An 18,802-nucleotide genomic window follows, 5' to 3' on the forward strand; every position below is an offset into this window, starting at 1 on the left:
ATAAATTTACCACAAAAGGTACTGTTAACCTTAATTACGTTAAATCTAGATAAAATTATTAAAATTTTAGTTTTAAATAAACACATAGCATCATTTAAAAACTGTAAAACATCTTTATGTTTTATATTTATTATGACCACTTTGAACCCTTCCATGATAAACTGTCGCCAAATCTTCCCATTTAATTGTATATTTATTATCTTTTAATTCTTTAAGCTTATTCGAAACAACTGTTAAATGACTTAATTTTGTTTGCCACATGCGTACATTTCCTATTTCAAAATTTTTTGTTTCTAAAGCCTTAAAACATAAACTAATGGCAACATCAACATGTTTAAGCCAAGATTCAATTTCCTCAACAGTAAAATCATAATTTTTTTCATAAAACTTTTTAACTAGTTTGTTTACATCATTAGCAAGTTTTTCTGACATTTTAAACACTCACCTCAAGATTTTACAAATTTAAATAAAGTTGCTGGATTTCCTTTGTTGGTGTCCTTTTCTCCAATGAAAACTAGGGAGTACCTTCCATTCCCTAGTTCCAAAGTATGATTTTTGAGCACCTCCGTTGATCTAGGTGGTAAATACACCACCTTATCTTCTAACTCCAAAACAACACACTCGCCGAATCTCGAAGCAGTCACATTGGCTGATGAAATTTTGTAAGGAAGGTTTAACTGAAGTTCTTTCAACTTAATGATGGGTTTTCGTTGTCCTTCTAAAAGAAGAAACTCATTAAGTGCTTCTAAATCCATTTTCTGAAAATGTATCACAAATTACTCAACTGCAACTATCACTAAAACACCTAACTCACCAAATAATAACACCAAATTCGAATAACTAACGTGTACTATTAGAGAAGACTCTCAACTTACTTTGAAACGTTCTTCGGCTTGCAGCCTTTTATAGTAATTCTACAAGCATTTTCAAGGTTTTAACCACCTCCACTTTGACAAATCACATAGGCTTGACCTTGACCCTGACCTCGACCTTCACCCTGACCTTGACCTCGACCTTGACCTTCACCCTGACCTTGACTTTGACCTTAACTTTAACTTTAACTTTAACCCCAACCTTGTATTGTCTGTGACTGTTCGATATTGAAGTAACCTCTGAAACAGAAGAAGAGATCTTATTTTGTATAAGACAACTCTATATAGCTTATATTAGAATATTTTGAGATGGTTTGGTCACATGAAATGGAGCATAAGAAATTAATAAAGTAACTACAATTGAAAAATACTGGGTATAAGATACACAAAAAATTTAATCATTAAACAGTACATCTCGACGTCCTAGAAACTATAAAGAGAAGAAGATTTCATCACAATAATTTGAAATAGAAGAAGAGATAAAAATAGAACCTAAATTTTGTATAAGACAACTCTATATAGCTTATATTAGAATATTTTGAGATGGTTTGGTCACATGAAATGGAGTATAAAATACACAAAAAATTTAATCATTAAACAGTGCATCTCGACGTCCTAGAAACTATAAAGAGAAGAAGATTTCATCACATATTATATTAGAATATTTTGAGATGGTTTGGTCACATGAAATGGAGCATAAGAAATTAATAAAGTAACTACAATTGAAAAATACTGGGTATAAAATACACAAAAAATTTAATCATTAAACAGTGCATCTCGACGTCCTAGAAACTATAAAGAGAAGAAGATTTCATCACAATAATTTGAAATAGAAGAAGAGATCCTAATTTTGTATAAGACAACTTTATTAGATTATTTTGAGATAGTTTGGCCACATGGAATGGAGCATAAAAGGTTAATGAAGTAACTACAATCGGAATATGTGAGTAGGAAGAAGCTTACGTTCAGCAGTGGACTTTTGAGGTTGGATTAGGAATCCTCTTATCTATTTTTATAATTGATATAAATCATCTCCTAAATTTGAATCACCCTATATTTAGTCAACATAATAATTCGACATAGAAGAGAAACAAAATCAACTCCATAGTGTAGAAAGCAGTGCAGAATAAACGGGTTTGGAAATACGAGGAGGTCTATGTTCAGCAGTGGACTTTTAAGGTTGAATCATAAACCCTTTAATTTATTTATTATTATTGACATATTTTTAATTATTTAGTATCTCTGATCTATTTATTATTGATACAAATTTTATCATTTTTAATTATTTGAATCACCCTATATTTAGAATAATAGTTTCGTATACTTGATCGCGTTTGTTAACTGTTTCGCGATATAAATCTTTCGCGGAGAGAATCACTTGTCTTCGGCAAAACCGCATTCTTTTTTAGGTGAATGAAACGAAGCGGAATTTGGTTAATGAATTCCGTAAAAGATGAAAGCGAATAATTAATGATGTTTTAAATTTTTTAAGGTATGTTTACTTAAAAGATTGATTTTGTAAATTAGATTATTTTCAACTTTACATTCCAGATATTATGCGATTTTATGTAATATTTGGAATGCAGTCACGTATTATTTCTATACTGTTTACAGAATAAATTTTTTCATTCCAGATATTATACAATGTTGAATAATACGTGGAATGCAGAGTATTACTTCCTAATTAATAAAACGAAATAAAAATAATATAAATTTAATTAAAATAAAAATTAATGTCTTTTAAATTTGTATAGCATTCTTCAAACATTTTTTCACATTTTTTTTGTTCCTTTTTTAAAATTTCTAATTCCTGCTCCAGGTCTTTTATTTTGCCTTCTCTTGTATTTCTTTCTATTTCCAAAGTTTTCAATTTGTGAAAATTAATTTCCCAAGATTGAAAATTGGAAATAGTATCCTGGTAAAGTGTTTGAATATGTGTTGAATATATGTTTGAATAGTGTTTGTCGTTATTCTTCATAATTTCCACTATTGAAGCAAACCGAGGTTCTTGAGGTTGCTGTTGTTGTTGCTGTTGTAGGGGTTGCTCTAGGGGTTGCTTTAGGGGTTGCTGCTGCTGTAGGGGTTGCTGTTGACCCTGGAGCATAGGAATAGACCTTAGGGGTTGCTGCTGCTGTAGGGGTTGCTGCTGCTGTAGGGGTTGCTGCTGTAGGGGTTGCTGTTGACCCTGGAGCATAGGCATAGATCTCGCTTGATTGAGCCTAGAGGTTGAGACTTGATGGGACGTGGATGCTGTTTCCACGTCAAATGGCGTATTGAAAAAATCTAGCAGTTCCTGATTTTCCAGGGTCAGGTCAACCTGAAACAAAATTATAGTATAAGAATTTATATTTCAAAATAGTAAGATATATGAGACCATGAGAGTCCTAATATGTATTTTACTTGACAATCAAACAAAATTATCAGAATAATATCCGATTGTTTGAGTTATTCTAATCATTTTCTTTGATTATATCAAGTAATCTAAGGTCACTCTAGCCTCATATAGAATATAAAAATGTGAAACAGATTTAAATAAAATGGTTAGAAAACAAAAATTAAATACTACAAATACTGCAATAAAATAAAAACAAATTCTACAATGTTCTGGAAATGTTTTTATGTGATATGTTTAATTTTAGTATAATATTTATATGAAATTAAGTTACAATTGTTGGTGAAAATCCAATCAGTAAATAATTAAGAAAGGTAAAACTAAAACGGGAAGTTTCTCTTAAAAAATTATGTTTTTCACCAACAATTCTGACTGAAATCCATACCAACAAAATACTAAAATAATTTAATAAAGTTCCTAAATATTAGTAAAACAATAAAAATAAAACAATAAAATCAATACTTACAGATGGGGGTTTATTTAACAGTTGCTCTAGCACTGACACTTTTTCGACTTTTTGTTTTTTTGATATGTTTTTGTTAATTACGTTGCGTTTTGGCATCTTGGTACTAATGTAGAAGAACTGATGCTAGAAATTACTAAATGCTGAATTTATATAGAAGATACTTTAAAAAAATGTACAGAACCTGCCCCAACAACAAAGAGATGAACGGGCATATGCGGTCATTTACTTAAATCACTAACCCTCTATAACCTTGCAATGATGTGAAGATACGCAACCTTGAACGTGTAAAAATGCGTAACCTGTATTATAACTTTCCTTTTCGCCTTCATTCGCATGAGGTAAAAATTACATTCTTGACAACCTTGAACGTAAGGATTCTCTGCTATTCTCTGCTAAGGAATGATGAACTGTAAAAATGTTGACCGTCTTCGCCCTCGTTCGCATGAGGTAAAAATTGCATTCTCTTGCAGATCATCAAGTCTAAACGTGGTTACGCGAATATAAATTTATATAGGGTGATCAAACCAACTCAAAAGATTCTAATATATTTATATGGAGTTGGCTTAGACAAAATTAGGATCTCTTCTTCTGTTTCACAGTATTATGCTAAAATCTTCTTCTTCTTTATACTTTCTAGGACATCAAGATGCGCCATTTAATGATTAAATTTTTTTGTGTATCTTATACCCAGTATCTTTCGATTGTAGTTACTTCATTAACCTCTTTGCTTCATACCATGTAACCAAACCAACTCAAAATATTCTAATATAGGCTATATGGGGTTGTCTTATACAAGACGTTCAAGTGTTCTTACTGTGACTTTCAGGTAATTTTTGTAATCTTGAAAGTAACTTTATGATTACCTTGAACTCAACCTTCAGGTAACCTTATCGTGACGTTCAAGTGATTTTACTGTGACCTTCAGGTAACTTTCCGTAATCTTGAACATGTCCGACCTTGACTGGAATCGGTCTAACCGGGATTTGATTATATTTACATCGCAGGTCACCTTTATGGGACCTTAAACTTGTCCGACCTTGACCGGAACCGGTTTAACAGGTACGTGACCTTGAAAAACCGGTTTCTCCCACCCTACTTTGCTCCAGGAATGGTACAGAATATCTACTATTATAGTAGAGGATACGATATAAGGTCGAACTGCACCGATCTGTTTAATGGAAAAAAATTATTTTATATGTAAATTAGTATGTTCAACATTATAAAAAACAAGGGGTGCCTGATATAATCCTGTTCTGACTATAATTAATTAGTAACTAAAAAATTATTTTTTTTATAAATTTGACTGACGTGTTTAACAAAAAAAATTAACACTATCGGTAAGTGCAAAGCCTATAGGATATGTAAAAATAGGGGTGCCTGTAAAAAGCCTGTTCTAAATGGGGGTTGCCTAATTTTTAAAATTTTACAGCGTCTACTTATGGATAATAGTCCGTTCTTTAACGGTAAAATATTGCAAAATCTCTAAATTTTAAAGAACCACTTGGATTGACATGAAAGGACCAGGCAACACTCCTTATGGAAAAGTGGTCCCGGTCAAATTTGATGAAAGTTTGGTCAATGTTACCTCTTCATGTGTAGATTAAAAAAGTCCATGGCACCTGGGTCTGAATAACTACTATTCTCGAGTTACAGCCTTCTGAAGTTATTGGCTTCGGGTGCTCGGTTTACGTTAAGTGCACTAATTTACGGTCAAGTGAACGAAAATATTTATTATTAGAAGAAGAGAAACTCATGTTCTTCATACATACTTGCGTGTTGTATATGAATTTGTGGTCAAAAATAGTTGGATCGTATTTTAGTCTTCAGAAAACCGAAAAGTCTTCAGAAAACTAAAGAAGTGCGGTATAAAATGTGCTGCTAGGTCGATATAAGCATTATCATGATTTTATGAATGCTTGTCAGTTATGCAATACCAGCAAAACTGCAGTTAGGCTTTATCTTTAGAAAACTACTGAACAGTGGCGGATCTAGGAGGGATAGGGGTAATTCCACTGGTAACATGTTCCAGAATTAATGAAATAACTTTATTTAACGAAAATGAACGAGATGGAGCCATCAAAACACATTTATAACCAAAGAGCGGATAGTGTGACGAAAAGACGTAAGCCCAGAGCACGGGCGCCCATATAAAAATTTTTAGGGGGGTGGCAAACGTGAAGATGTTGCACATTATATTTTGTATACTTTGAATAACCAATATAATTCAAAGCACCCGAAAAGCCAGGGGGCTCACGGCCCCCAGAGTACGATTTAAGGACCAGAGAAGATGAGTTACGGGTGTTAAGAGTACGAAATTGGAAAACCAAGGCGGAGGATAGAATGGAATGGAAGCTGATTCTCGAACAGACCGAGGTCCACTAGGGGTTCTACAGCCAATGATGATGAGCTTTTTAATACAAAATATTATGGAGACTAATTTTGTAGGGTTATTTTTATAACAACTATAATATTCATACTTAGAAGTAGGAGATGGAGAAGGATTCATAATCATGATTTTGCTAACTTTCCTGTTTTCGACTTAGACTACCTAAAAGACCTTACGATTGGGATATATCAAATTAAACTGGCACCATCTTACATACAAGATAAAATAATAAGAGAAAATGACGAAGAGTTTCAAATTGATGAGAATATGGATAAACCGGGATTCATAAGAGTTCGAATATTTTCTAGATTTCGGCAAGCTACAAAACACCAAGTATTCATTTCCTATACGGTTGATGAAGATAACGATGAAGATGAGCCAGTAGAAGAACCGATTAACGGGTACTACTGTATCTGTCAATCTGGTGCGAGAACTGTAGGTACTTGTGCTCATATCACCAGTGTTTTACATGGTTTTAAGGCTTTGCAAGACATAAACCCAATGTTAAGTATCCTGATAGGTCGTTAGTTAACACGACGTATGATGCATCTCAGTACCGGCGCTAGGGTATAAGGCGCCCGCCTGTAAAAGAAGCATAGGCGACCTTCGGTGTCTTTTAAATTAGTATTTTGTATAACACCGACAGAAAAAAGGTCATTTTGACGCCCCCAAACAGAGGCGCCCGCCTGCAGTGCATCCCTTGCAGGCCCGGTATCGCCGGCCCTGATGCATCTAACCGAAATCAGCAAAATGTTAACATACGAATAGTCGAAGATGATTTAAACCCGTTTTTTCCATAGACAATTGTAATTAATATTTAGCATTTACAAACTACCATTTACTTTGTTTTTTTTTGTATTGAAATCATGTCCATGTTCTCTACCTGTCTTATATCTGATATGCGGGACAAGTTTCATGTCAACTAATGTATTTTTTATGTTTCAACAATTTTTTCTCTAATTATTCTGGAACATGTTACGAGTGGAATTACCCCCATCCCCCCTAGATCCGCCACTGTTCAGTAGTTTTCTAAAGATAAGGCGGAACTGTAGTTTTGCTGGTATTCCATAACTGAGAAGCATTCATGAAAACATGATAATGCTTATATCGATCTAGCAGCACCTTTTATACCGCACTTCTTTAGTTTTCTGAAGATTTTTCGGAGGTTTTTTGAAGACTAAAATACGATCCAACTATTTTTGACCACGAATTCATATACAACACGCAAGTATGTATGAAGAACATGAGTTTCTCTTCTAATAATAAATATGTTCGTTCACTTGACCGTAAATTAGTGCACTTAACGTAAACCGAGCACCCGAATCCAATAACTTCAGAAGGCTGTAACTCGAGAATAGTAGTTATTCAGACCCAGGTGCCACGGACTTTTTTAATCTACACATCAAGAAGTATCATTGACCAAACTTTCATCAAATTTGACCGGGACCATTTTTCCATAAGGAGTGTTGCCTGGTCCTTGGCATACACATAGCTAAGAGGTCAAAGAAAAAAAGTGATATTGTGCCGATATGTGCTTTTGCCCTGGGGGTGGTTTTCACCCCCTCTTGGGGGTGAAAAAATATTCATCCAAAGAAAGTCAGGAAATGGATAAACTGGCTAATTCTAAGTAACTTTTGTTCTGTAGAGTTTTTTCACTAAGTCAATACTTTCCGAGTTATTTGGCAGTGAATATGTTTATTTTTTCAACAAAATAACCACGCTTTTAGACGGTTTTTCGCAAATAACTCAAATAGTAAGTATTTTGTCAAAAAAACATTCTTAGCAAAAATATAGCCTGTAAAAAATTTAAAAAAATGGTGTATATATCACGTCTCTACACTTAGTAGAAGCAGAGTTATAGCTAATGAAAAATAGGTTCATATTCGTCAAATTCCAAATGGAATACTTTAACGTGAAATAACCAAAAATGAAGCACATTTCGGGGAAAACTCATTACAACTTATTTAAAGTGTTTAAAAAAGCTTCATTTTTGTTTTGTAAAAAAAATTTCTAGCATCAAAATTAAACATTAAAGTTACGCTCAAAATAAAGTTAGTCCCTTTTGGTTTTGGTAAAAAAATCGAGAAAATCACCTCCTAATTAGTATATTAAATGAATTTAATCGTTACGACTTCACAAGTTTCTTGACACGTGTATATATTGTTTATATAATCTGTAAGTTTCATCGGTTCAAAGTCCTTATTATTGAAAGGTCTGTAGTTAAAAGGGGTTGAACGAGTCATTGATCACGAATGTATGCAAATTTAGAAACACCAAATCTTAATCAATTTTTGTCTAACAGAAAAACAAAAAAATACATGATATGCAGAAAAGCAAATCAGACTTTTTTTTTGTTTTTCGAGATATTTGGTATCTCTAATAATTTTTAAGTTATTTTGAAAAAAAGCATATTTTTCAAAATTTAAATTTTTAAAAATTTTACTTTGAAACCAAATTTTTTCAAAAATAAGCACTTTGAATCGATAAAACTTACAGATCATATAAAGACAACATAAGTAAAATAATTTGTGGAGCAATAACGATTAATTTCATTTAAGTTGCTAATTAGGGGGTGGTCTTCCCGATTTTTTTTTTGCAAAAACAAAAGGGGCCAACATTATTTTGAGCGTAACTTGCTTAAATTTAATGCTAGAAACTTTTTGTAAAAACAGAAATAAAACTTTTTTTAAACACTTTAAAAAATTTATAATGGGTTTTCCCCAAAAAGTGCTTAATTTTTTGGACATTTCACGTCGAAATATTCTATTTGAAATTTGGTGAATATGAATCTATTTTTCATTGGCTATAACTCTGGTTCTCCGAGATCCAACAACCTAACGCGTACTCCATTTTTTTTTACTTTTTTATAAGCTATATTTTTGCTAAGAACGTTTTTTCGACAAAATACTTACTTTTTGAGTTATTGGCGAAAAACCGTCTAAAAATGTGGTTATTTTGTTGAAAAATGAACATATTCACTCGCAAATAACTCGAAAAGTGTTGACTTGGCGAAAAAGCTCTATAGAACAAAAGTTACTTAAAATTAGTCAGTTTACCCATTTCCGGACTTACTTTGGACATATATGTTTTCACCCCCAAGAGGGGGTGAAAGTCACCCCCAGGACAAAAGCACACATCGGCACAATATCACTTTTTTTCTTTGACATGTAAGCTATACGTATGCCAAATTTCATGTCAATCCAAGCGGTTCTTTAAAATTTAGAGCAAAAACCGTGAAAGAATGGACTATAATTGAACATAAGTAAAACTTGGTTATTACTAATTTTATGAAAAAAAGTTATTCTTTATAAAAAGTTCTGCATGATGTAAATCCTATGATTCGATCATCAGATGTCAAATTTTGTCAATCTGATACGAGTTATGTCAAAAAATGTTAATTTCGGCCAAGAGTGACTTCGACCTTTCGAAAATTGTTATTATAAAACAGTATTAATAATCAAAAAATATGTTTTAGTGCGGAATTACATCATTATAATTAAAAAAAAATTGTAAATTTTTCTGAAATTAGATTCTAAACTTCATTTTTATTTCTTACAAGTAGAATAACTCTTTTATTATCAATTTTGCGAAAAAAGCAATTGTTCATAAATAGCTTTGAATTGTCTAAAACCTAAGGTGCAGCCATCATCAATTTTATATACTTTATACGAGGTATATAAAAAAATTTCGAATTTCGCTCCGGAGAAAAGTTATTCAGTATTAAATATATGTTGCAATATAGAAGAATATCCTTATAATTTGAAATATTCTGAAATATATAAAGGTATAAAAAATCTCTTAAGCGAAATTCATTGGCAAAATCGGCAAACTTGGCAAAAAGGGAAATCGCTGCCAAAAACTCGCAATATATGTATACAGTGATAAGCGTGCTAATAACCGGCAAAATAGCGCAAAAGATGGAAAACATATTAAATTGTGAGATAAAAGGGAACAAAACTAGTAGAGTTGTTAAATTTAGCGATAGTTATAGTCCAGAAAGCCACTGCGCATCCGCTAGGAAAAATATTCTAATTCGGATTTTTTGCACAATCTTGGTTTGCAACACCAAAAGTTGGTCAAAAATTTTTTAAACGTTTTTTTTTTGTTTTTTCCTAAAATTATTTTTTTTTGCATGGAACAAATTTTTTTTAGGTTTTTTGGATCATTCCAAACAGAAAAGGTCTTTAGTGACTTTTCTCTAAAGTTGATAGTTTTTGACATATAAGCGATTAAAAATTGAAAAACTGCGAAATCGGCCATTTTTAACCCTCAAAAACTATGTGAAAAACTGAAAATTTGAAAGTTGCCAAGGTAGATTATATTCTTTAAACATCGACTGATGAAATCCCGAAGAGTTTTTTGCAATACAATATCAAAATTTTAATTTTGTTTTTTTAATTGCCAATCAAGCGTGCGCGACACTATTTTCCACCGTTGCATGTGTATACAGTATGGACAGTATGGTGCAAATGAAAGGAATAAATTCGTTATTTCGTAAACCGGCGACTTTAAGGAAAAATCCCAAAACAGGTCGGTTTTTATTTTTAAGTTATGATATTGTGGCATATATAGTATACTAGTGACGTCATCCATCTGGGCGTGATGACGTAATCGACGATTTTTTTAAATGAGAATACGGGTCGTGTGCTGGCTCATTTGAAAGGTTCTTCAATTCTCTATTCAGTAATATAAACATGTACATAATTATAATTAGAGAGTGGCAACGTCGGATTGACTAAGAAAATATCGTGTTATTTTGCGGCTATAATCAACTCGAAAAATCGGGAGTTATACCGAAAAATAATTCGTCGAAATAGTGGTATAAGTGATAATAAACAATTGATTTAGTGAAAAAACAAAAATATTTAGAATTACTGCAGAATTAGAATAAATTTCAGAAAATAAACAGGCTATTGTTGACAACATTAAGTGATAACGAGGTGTACTGATAAAACACACCAAAACAAAAACAGCTGGTGGTAAGAACGTGGATTGCTTGAAAACACCGTTGCCAGATCTGTAAGTAAATACTTAAACATAGTAATAGGTGTTAAGAAAACGAATTTAATTAGTTACGAATTTTTTTTCTTTTTATATTGCATTGATAAAGTGCACGGAACTGACAGTATAGCTGGTCTGTGTTCTTTTCCGCGGTGCATTGGAAGGGAAAAAATAATAATAAGTTAATACGGAAATTTTAATTTTAATTTTATGCTGGTGTTGGGTAATATTTAGAAAGATAATATAGGGTAATTATAATTTAGATATAGCGTTAAGTAGAATTGGAATAGGCAATCGAACAGATTAAAAAAAAAAGGAAAAGAGATGGAAGTACAAGAGAAACATAACTCTGAAGAAGAAAATAAGATAGATAAAATAATGGAAACTTTATTAGTATTGACACAAGAGATAAAAATGATAAGAGAGGGACAAAAAGAATATATTAAAGTAATACAAAAGGTGAAGGAAGAGAATGAGGCGATAAAGAAAGAAAATATGCATTTAAAAGAAGAAATAAAAGTAATCAATGAAAAGTTGGAAGAAATAGACAAAGAAAAAAGGCGCAATAATATTGTAATACAAGGAGTTAAACTAGACACGAACGAATCGAATATTTTGGAATGTGAAATGAAAACCTTTATACAAAATAATTTGGAAATTGAAGTAGAGATAAAAACAGCAAAAAAGATAGGATATAAGACCTGTTTAGTGGAATTCAATAAGATAGAAGATAAAATCAAAGTAATGACAAACAAAAACAAATTAAGGAACACAACCAACAGAAATATATATATATATATATATATATATATATATATATATATATATATATATATATTAATAACGAGATGACTGTAAGTGAAAAACGTATACAAAGACAAATGAAGGAAATAGCGATTGAGGAGAAGAATAAGGGAAAGAAAGTCAAAATGGGTTATCAAAAAATATGGATCGAAAGTGAAGAATGGAAATGGAATAAGGATAAGGAAATAATAGAAAGAGCTCCAAAACGAGATAAAAAAGAAATAAAAGCCGATGGTTCAAAAAACTAAGTAAAGAACAGACGGGAAAGGAAAAACGGAAAATGGACAGGAGTGGAATAGGACAAACGAATAAAATTGAAGAAAAAGTAGAAGAGAATAAAAGAAAGAAATTAGTAGTAAAAGATTTTATAATAGGAACGTGGAACGTAAGAAGTATTAATGGAAAAGAAATAGAATTAAACAAAGAATTTGAAAAAGCGGATTTAGATATATTGATAATAACGGAAACAAAGAAAAAGAATAAAGGAATAGTAGAAACAGACAATGACCACATTTTCATATGGAGTGGAGTGGAAAAGAATGCACGAGCGGCAGCAGGAGTGGGATGTTTAATAAAGAAAGAACACAAAAATACACTTAACAAATGGGAAGCAATAAGTGAAAGAATACTGATGATAGAATTAAAATGCAAGACACACATCAAGACAATAATAGCAACTTATGGACCAGATGAAAATGAAAAAACGGAAGAGAAAGATAAATACTGGAATGAACTGCAAGAGACTATAGAAGAGTGTAGAGGAAAAATATATATTGCTGGAGACTTCAATGGACGAGTTGGAACAAAGGATGATATATATGGAGCAGTAATCGGAAAACACGGTGAAAATACAAGAAATAATAATGGGAAAAGACTACTGGAATTTTGTATTAACAATGATTTAATAATAACAAATACTTATTTTGAACATAAAGATATTCATAAGATTACTAGAGAAGAACCGAGCAGAGGAGAAAAGTCAATAATAGACTATATATTGGTAGAAAGAAATAATACAAATTCAGTAAGGGATGCTAGAGTCAAGAGAAGCTATGAGATAAATAGTGATCATTACTTGCTGATAGCTAAATTCAGAAGCGAAGAAAATAGAACAGAGACATTCAAAGAAAAGAAAAAAGGACATATAAGAATAAGGACTTACAAACTAAAAAATAAAGAGATAGCAGAAAAATATCAACAGATAGTATCGCGAGAAATAAATAAATATCAAGAAGAAATGATACAGAGGCCGTTAGAAACAAAATGGGAAACCTTTAAAAATATTGTATTACAAGCAGCAAAGGACGCCTGTGGGACTTACAATAAAGACAACAATAAGAAACAAACATCTTGGTGGACGAATGAAATTAAAGAACAAGAAAAAAGAAGAAAATATGGAAAGAATATTTAAATAATAGAACAGAAGCAAATTATACAAGCTACAAGGAACAGAGAAACATAGTAAAACAAATGGTAATGAGCGAGAAACAGAGAAGTTGGACAGAATTTGGAGAAAAAATGGAAAGAGATAATAAAGGTAATCAGAAACTATTCTACAAAGTACTCAAAAATCTGAGAAAAGAAAAAGTAGATATAAATGCAAGTGCAATAAAAAACGAAGCTGGGGAGATACTGATCGAGGAGGAAGAGATAATGGAAAGATGGAAAGAATACTTCAAGAATCTACTAAACACAGAACAGAAAGCAGACAATCAAGATGATGAAATGGAAGAGGAAGAATGGAATGTAGAAAGAGAGGTAATAAATGAAGATATAACTAGAGAAGAGTTAGAAGAAGCTATAAGGAGTCTAAAGAACGGGAAAGCACCAGGAAGAGATAATATAACATCGGAAATGATAAAATATATGGGAAATAGTGGCAAACTAGTATTATTAGACATATATAGACAAGCATGGAGGGAAGAAACAACGCCTGAAGATTGGAGAATGGGCTTAATATTGCCAATACACAAGAAAGGTGATAACAAAGATTGTAACAATTATAGGGGACTAACATTATTAAGCACAATAACAAAAATATACGAGAAAATAATAGAGAAAAAATTGAGATTGATCACAGAAAACACATTAACAGAATCTCAAAGTGGATTTAGAGAAGGTAGAAGTACACAGGATCATATATTCACTTTGAAAGAAGTTATTAGCAGGAAGTGGATAGCAGATAAACCCATATATTTAGCCTTTATGGACATGGAAAAGGCATTTGATAAAGTCAATAGAGAAACAATTTGGAAATGTTTAAAAAGGAAAAATGTAGATCAGAAACTAATAAGGGTAATACAAAGTTTATATAAAGAAACAAATAACTGTGTAATAAGATATAATATGATATCAGAAAAATTTGCTACAAATGTGGGAGTTAGGCAGGGAGGGGGATTGAGTCCGCTTCTTTTCATAATATTTATGGATGAAATAATAAGAGAAACGAAACAAAGAACTAAACCAATATACATAGGATATAGGAAATTAGAAAAAATAGGGATGACAGAATGTGCATTTGCGGATGATGTGGTTATTACAACAGGAAACGAGAAAGGCCTAAGAGAAAGCTTGATAGTATGGAATGAGGTATTAACAAAATACGGTATGAAATTGAATAAGAGTAAGACAAAGACAATGGTAATAGATAGAAATAGGAAAAGGATAAATGTGCAAATAGATGGAGTAGAAATAGAGCAAGTCAGTAAATATCAATACCTAGGTGTAATATTTGAAGAAAACGGAAAACAAGAAATAGATATAAATTATAGGATACAAAAAACAAATAGACTATATTATACAATAAACAGTGGATTTGTAAATAGACGAGAAATATCAAGAAAAACGAAAATGAGTGTATACAAAACTGTGTATAGACCTGTACTTACATATGGATGTGAATCGTGGGTATTGACAAAAAGGGATAAAAGTAAATTGCAGGCAATAGAAATGAAATATCTAAGAAGAGTAATGGGAGTGACAAGAAGAGATAGAGTTAAGAATATAAAAATAAGAGAAGAATTAGAAATAGAACCAGTAGAAACTTATATACAGTACTAGTCAAAAGTCCGTACCCCCCCTCTTATCTTTTGAACGGTTTTACCTATAATAGTGAAATTTGGATGGAGGAAATTAACTGACGTAAGCTTCTTAACTAGTTATGACAGGTGACGTAATAGTGACAGATGACGTTACAGAGCCACTGTGACCGATAATTTTAAATGGGACCTTATGGCAAGTGATACCTCGTTTGAAAGGTATTCAAAATACCTACTCAGCCATACTAATTTTTTTGTGTTTTAGTTGATTTTGATTTTGGTGAATAAATTAAATAAATATAATATTGTAGCTTCGCATTTAATTAATAAAAATTCAAATGTACGCCTATGGTTTTTTTGTCAAAAAAGTTGACGTTTTTCGATTCTCTAGTAGTTTTTACGTCAACGTCAACCTTTTTGACAAGTAATCATAGGCGGAATTTTGAATTTTGAATTAATTAAATGAAACTACAATTTTATATTTATTTCATTAATTCGTCAAAATTAGCTTAAACTTAAACAATATTAGTATGACTGAATAGGTATTTTCAATACCTTTCAAACGAGGTGTCACTTGCCATAAGGTCCCATTTAAAATTATCTGTCACAGTGGCGCTGTAAAGTCATCTGTCACTATTACGTCACCTGTCATGACTAGTTAAGAAGCTTACGTCCGTTTATTTCCTATCTCCAAATTTCACTATTATAGGTATAACCGTTCAAAAGATACGAGGGGGGGGTACGGACTTTTGACTAGCACTGTAGAAGAAAGACAGCTGGGTTGGTGGGGACACCTTCAAAGAATGAGTGATAATATACCTGTTAAAAGAATCTGGGAAAGCAGAAATATAGAAAGGAAAAAACGTGGTAGACCAAGAAAACAATGGAATGCAGTAATAATGGATATTTTGGAAAAGAGGGGAACAACATGGAACGATGCCAAAAAACTAACAGAAAACAGAAAGATATGGAAGAAATTTACGAAGAACAAAAAAGAATAAAAGAAACAGAAACAGATCCCTACACCCCAGGGTAGAAGGGATAAAGATTATATATATAATTATAATTATTTATACAGGGTGTCCAAAAAATTTTTATTAACTTAAATCATTTGGCAAATTGACAAAAAATTAAATTACTGGACACCCTGTACAAACAATTATATAAATGTTTATATTACTGAATAGAGAATTGAAGAACCTTTCAAATGAGCTAGCACACGACCCCTATTCTCATTTAAATCATCGATTACGTCATCACGCCCAGATGGATGACGTCACTAGTATACCATATATGTCACAATATCCTAACTTAAAAATAAAAATCGACATGTTTCGGGATTTTTCCTTAAAGTCACCGGTTTACGAAATAACGAATTTATTTCTTTCATTTGCACCATACTGCATACACATGCAACGGTGGAAAATAGTGTCGCGCACGCTTGATTAGCAATTAAAAAACAAAGGAGTTTTAAATATTGTATTGCAAAAAACTCTTCGGGATTTCATCAATCGATGTTTAAAGGATATCTACCTACCTTGGCAACATTCAAATGTTCAGTTTTACACATAGTTTTTGAGGGTTAAAAATGGCCGATTTCGCAATTTTTCAATTTTTAATCGCTTATATGTCAAAAACTATCAACTTTAGAGAAAAGTCACTAAAGACCTTTTCTGTTTGGAATGATCCAAAAAACCTAAAAAAAATTTGTTCCATGCAAATAAAATAATTTTAGAAAAAAAACAAAAAAAGGCGTTTAAAAAATTTTTGAGCAACTTTTGGTCCTGGCAACATGCAAATTTGTTAAAAGGGGTCTAGTCCTGTCGCCAGGGGGGGTACAACGGCCTCCTTTATTGAGATGGACTTACCCAAGTTTTTTTCATGTATTTTGACCCGTAGAATACGAATTTGTTGGGTAACAGTTGATCCGGATGTCGATAAGATTGTTCTTGACCAAGAACTTGAGGAATTACATAACAAAGATTTCTCGCAAAACAAAACATTTTTTTGTATTTTTTGGGTCATTCTAAGCAAAAAATGTTCCAACAAGTTTTCTCGTAGGATGCACAGTTTTCGAGATAAACGCGGTTGAACTTTCAAAAAATCAAAAAACTGCAATTTTTAAACCCGAATAACTTTTGATTAAAAAATAAAATAGCAATTCTGCTTACCGCCTTTGAAAGTTCAAGTCAAATTATATCGGTTTTGATTATTTGCATTGCTAAAAAATTATTTTGTTATTGTTAAACAAAGCTACAAACACCTAGTGCATGAGTGATGTTTTCAATGATTTCTCATTTAAAATCGAACGAGTAGGTAGAATAGGTACTAGTGCAATCTATTTCTATATATCTACTAGCTATTTCTACGTAGCATGCGTTAAAACGCATGTAAAGGCACGGGAAACACTATGTGTTTATAGCTTTGTTAAATAATAAAAAAATAAATTTTTAGCAATGCAAATAATCAAAACCGATATAATTTGACTTAAACTTTCAAATGCGGTAAGCAGACTTGCTATTTTATTTTTTAATCAAAAGTTATTCGGGTTCAAAAATTGCAATTTTTCGATTTTTTGAAAGTTCAACCGCGGTTATCTCGAAAACTAGGCATCCTACGAAAAAAATTGTAGAAACATGTTTTGCTTAGAATGACCCAAAAAATACCAAAAAAATGTTTTGTTTTGCGAGAGATCGCGGTTATGTAATTCCTCAAGTTCTTAGTCAATCACAATCTTATCGACATCCGGATCAACTGTTACCCAAAATATTCGTATTCTACTTTTCAAAATACATGAAAAAAACTTGGGTAAGTCCATCTGAATAAAGGAGGCCGTTGTACCCCCCTGGCGACAGGACTAGTCCTTTTTGAGTAAGATTGTGCAAAAAATCCGAATTAGAATATTTTTCCTAGCGGATGCGCAGTGGCTTTGTGGACTATTACTTATAGATTGACATTATATTGATTTTTTCCCACCTTTAGACGTATCAGAAGAGTATGTCAACTAAAACTGTCACTGTGACAGTGGCATTTCTCAAATAGTCTGGGCTATTATCGGAGAATAGGCCATTTTTGGGAAAAGTTATTTACCAGCAATTTTATTGCTGGAATCGAATTATAAGATCCTATATATTAATAATATAGGTATGCAAAGTCCTCAGATAGTGTGCTACTTTTTTTATAAACAAAATGGCGCCCGGAAATCGTGTTTTTTTCAATTATTCCTCTATAACTCCGAAGATTTTAACTTTACAACAAAAACACCCAAATAAAAATTTACCGTGATTAAATTCTGCATAGAGGCGTGTTTTTCTCGATCTTCTCCGATGAAAATTTTCCTCGGAAAATGCGAGTTTTCCCAACAAAATCTTTAATTTTCAAATAAAGTTTTAGATAAGTAATTATTTACCAATAATTAAATAATTTGGTGACTTAAAAGCCTTCTTGGTTTAGATTATAGTTCCAGAAGCTGGTGAAAATTAAACGAATATTTTAGCAACAATTCAATTGTTAATTAATAATTTACGGTCGCAATAATAACCAAAATAATTAAGATACACTGATCAAACTTTGAAATCTTATAAAGATGAGATGCCTATTTAACATTTTGTCGACAAAATATCAATTTTTTATTTTTTTGCATAATCTTTAAATGTTTAAAAAAATAGATATAAACAAATTAACGTTTCTCAGAAAGTTTTCATTATATTATAATTTTAAAAAATAACTAAAATGCGCATTTCAGATATCTTGAAAATGAATGCTTTAAAACTTTTTTGTAACCATTTGCAAAAAAGTTATGAAACAGCAAAGTAAACATACGATTACTAACTAAGGTGTTTA

At 31.8% G+C, this 18,802-nt stretch overlaps 1 protein-coding gene across 8 annotated transcripts in view; it reads right to left on the minus strand.

The window, feature by feature from the left end:
• Positions 1-18,802, minus strand: part of LOC114330392 (zinc finger protein 345-like) — a 177,946-nt gene that overhangs the window by 95,543 nt on the left and 63,601 nt on the right. Inside the window, exons 2-3 of one of the 8 annotated variants that reach the window (XM_050643883.1) lie at positions 876-1,112; positions 446-758 (exon numbers count right to left, since the gene is read on the minus strand). The exons of 6 other annotated variants lie outside the window; for them this stretch is intronic. The gene's annotated coding sequence lies outside the window, so the exon portion shown is untranslated. The remainder of the gene's footprint in view (positions 1-445; positions 759-875; positions 1,113-18,802) is intronic. One more of the 8 variants, XM_050643884.1, reaches the window with a different exon arrangement.

This window comes from Diabrotica virgifera, chromosome 2, assembly GCF_917563875.1.
Source record: "Diabrotica virgifera virgifera chromosome 2, PGI_DIABVI_V3a".
Taxonomy (NCBI): Eukaryota; Metazoa; Arthropoda; class Insecta; order Coleoptera; family Chrysomelidae; genus Diabrotica; species Diabrotica virgifera.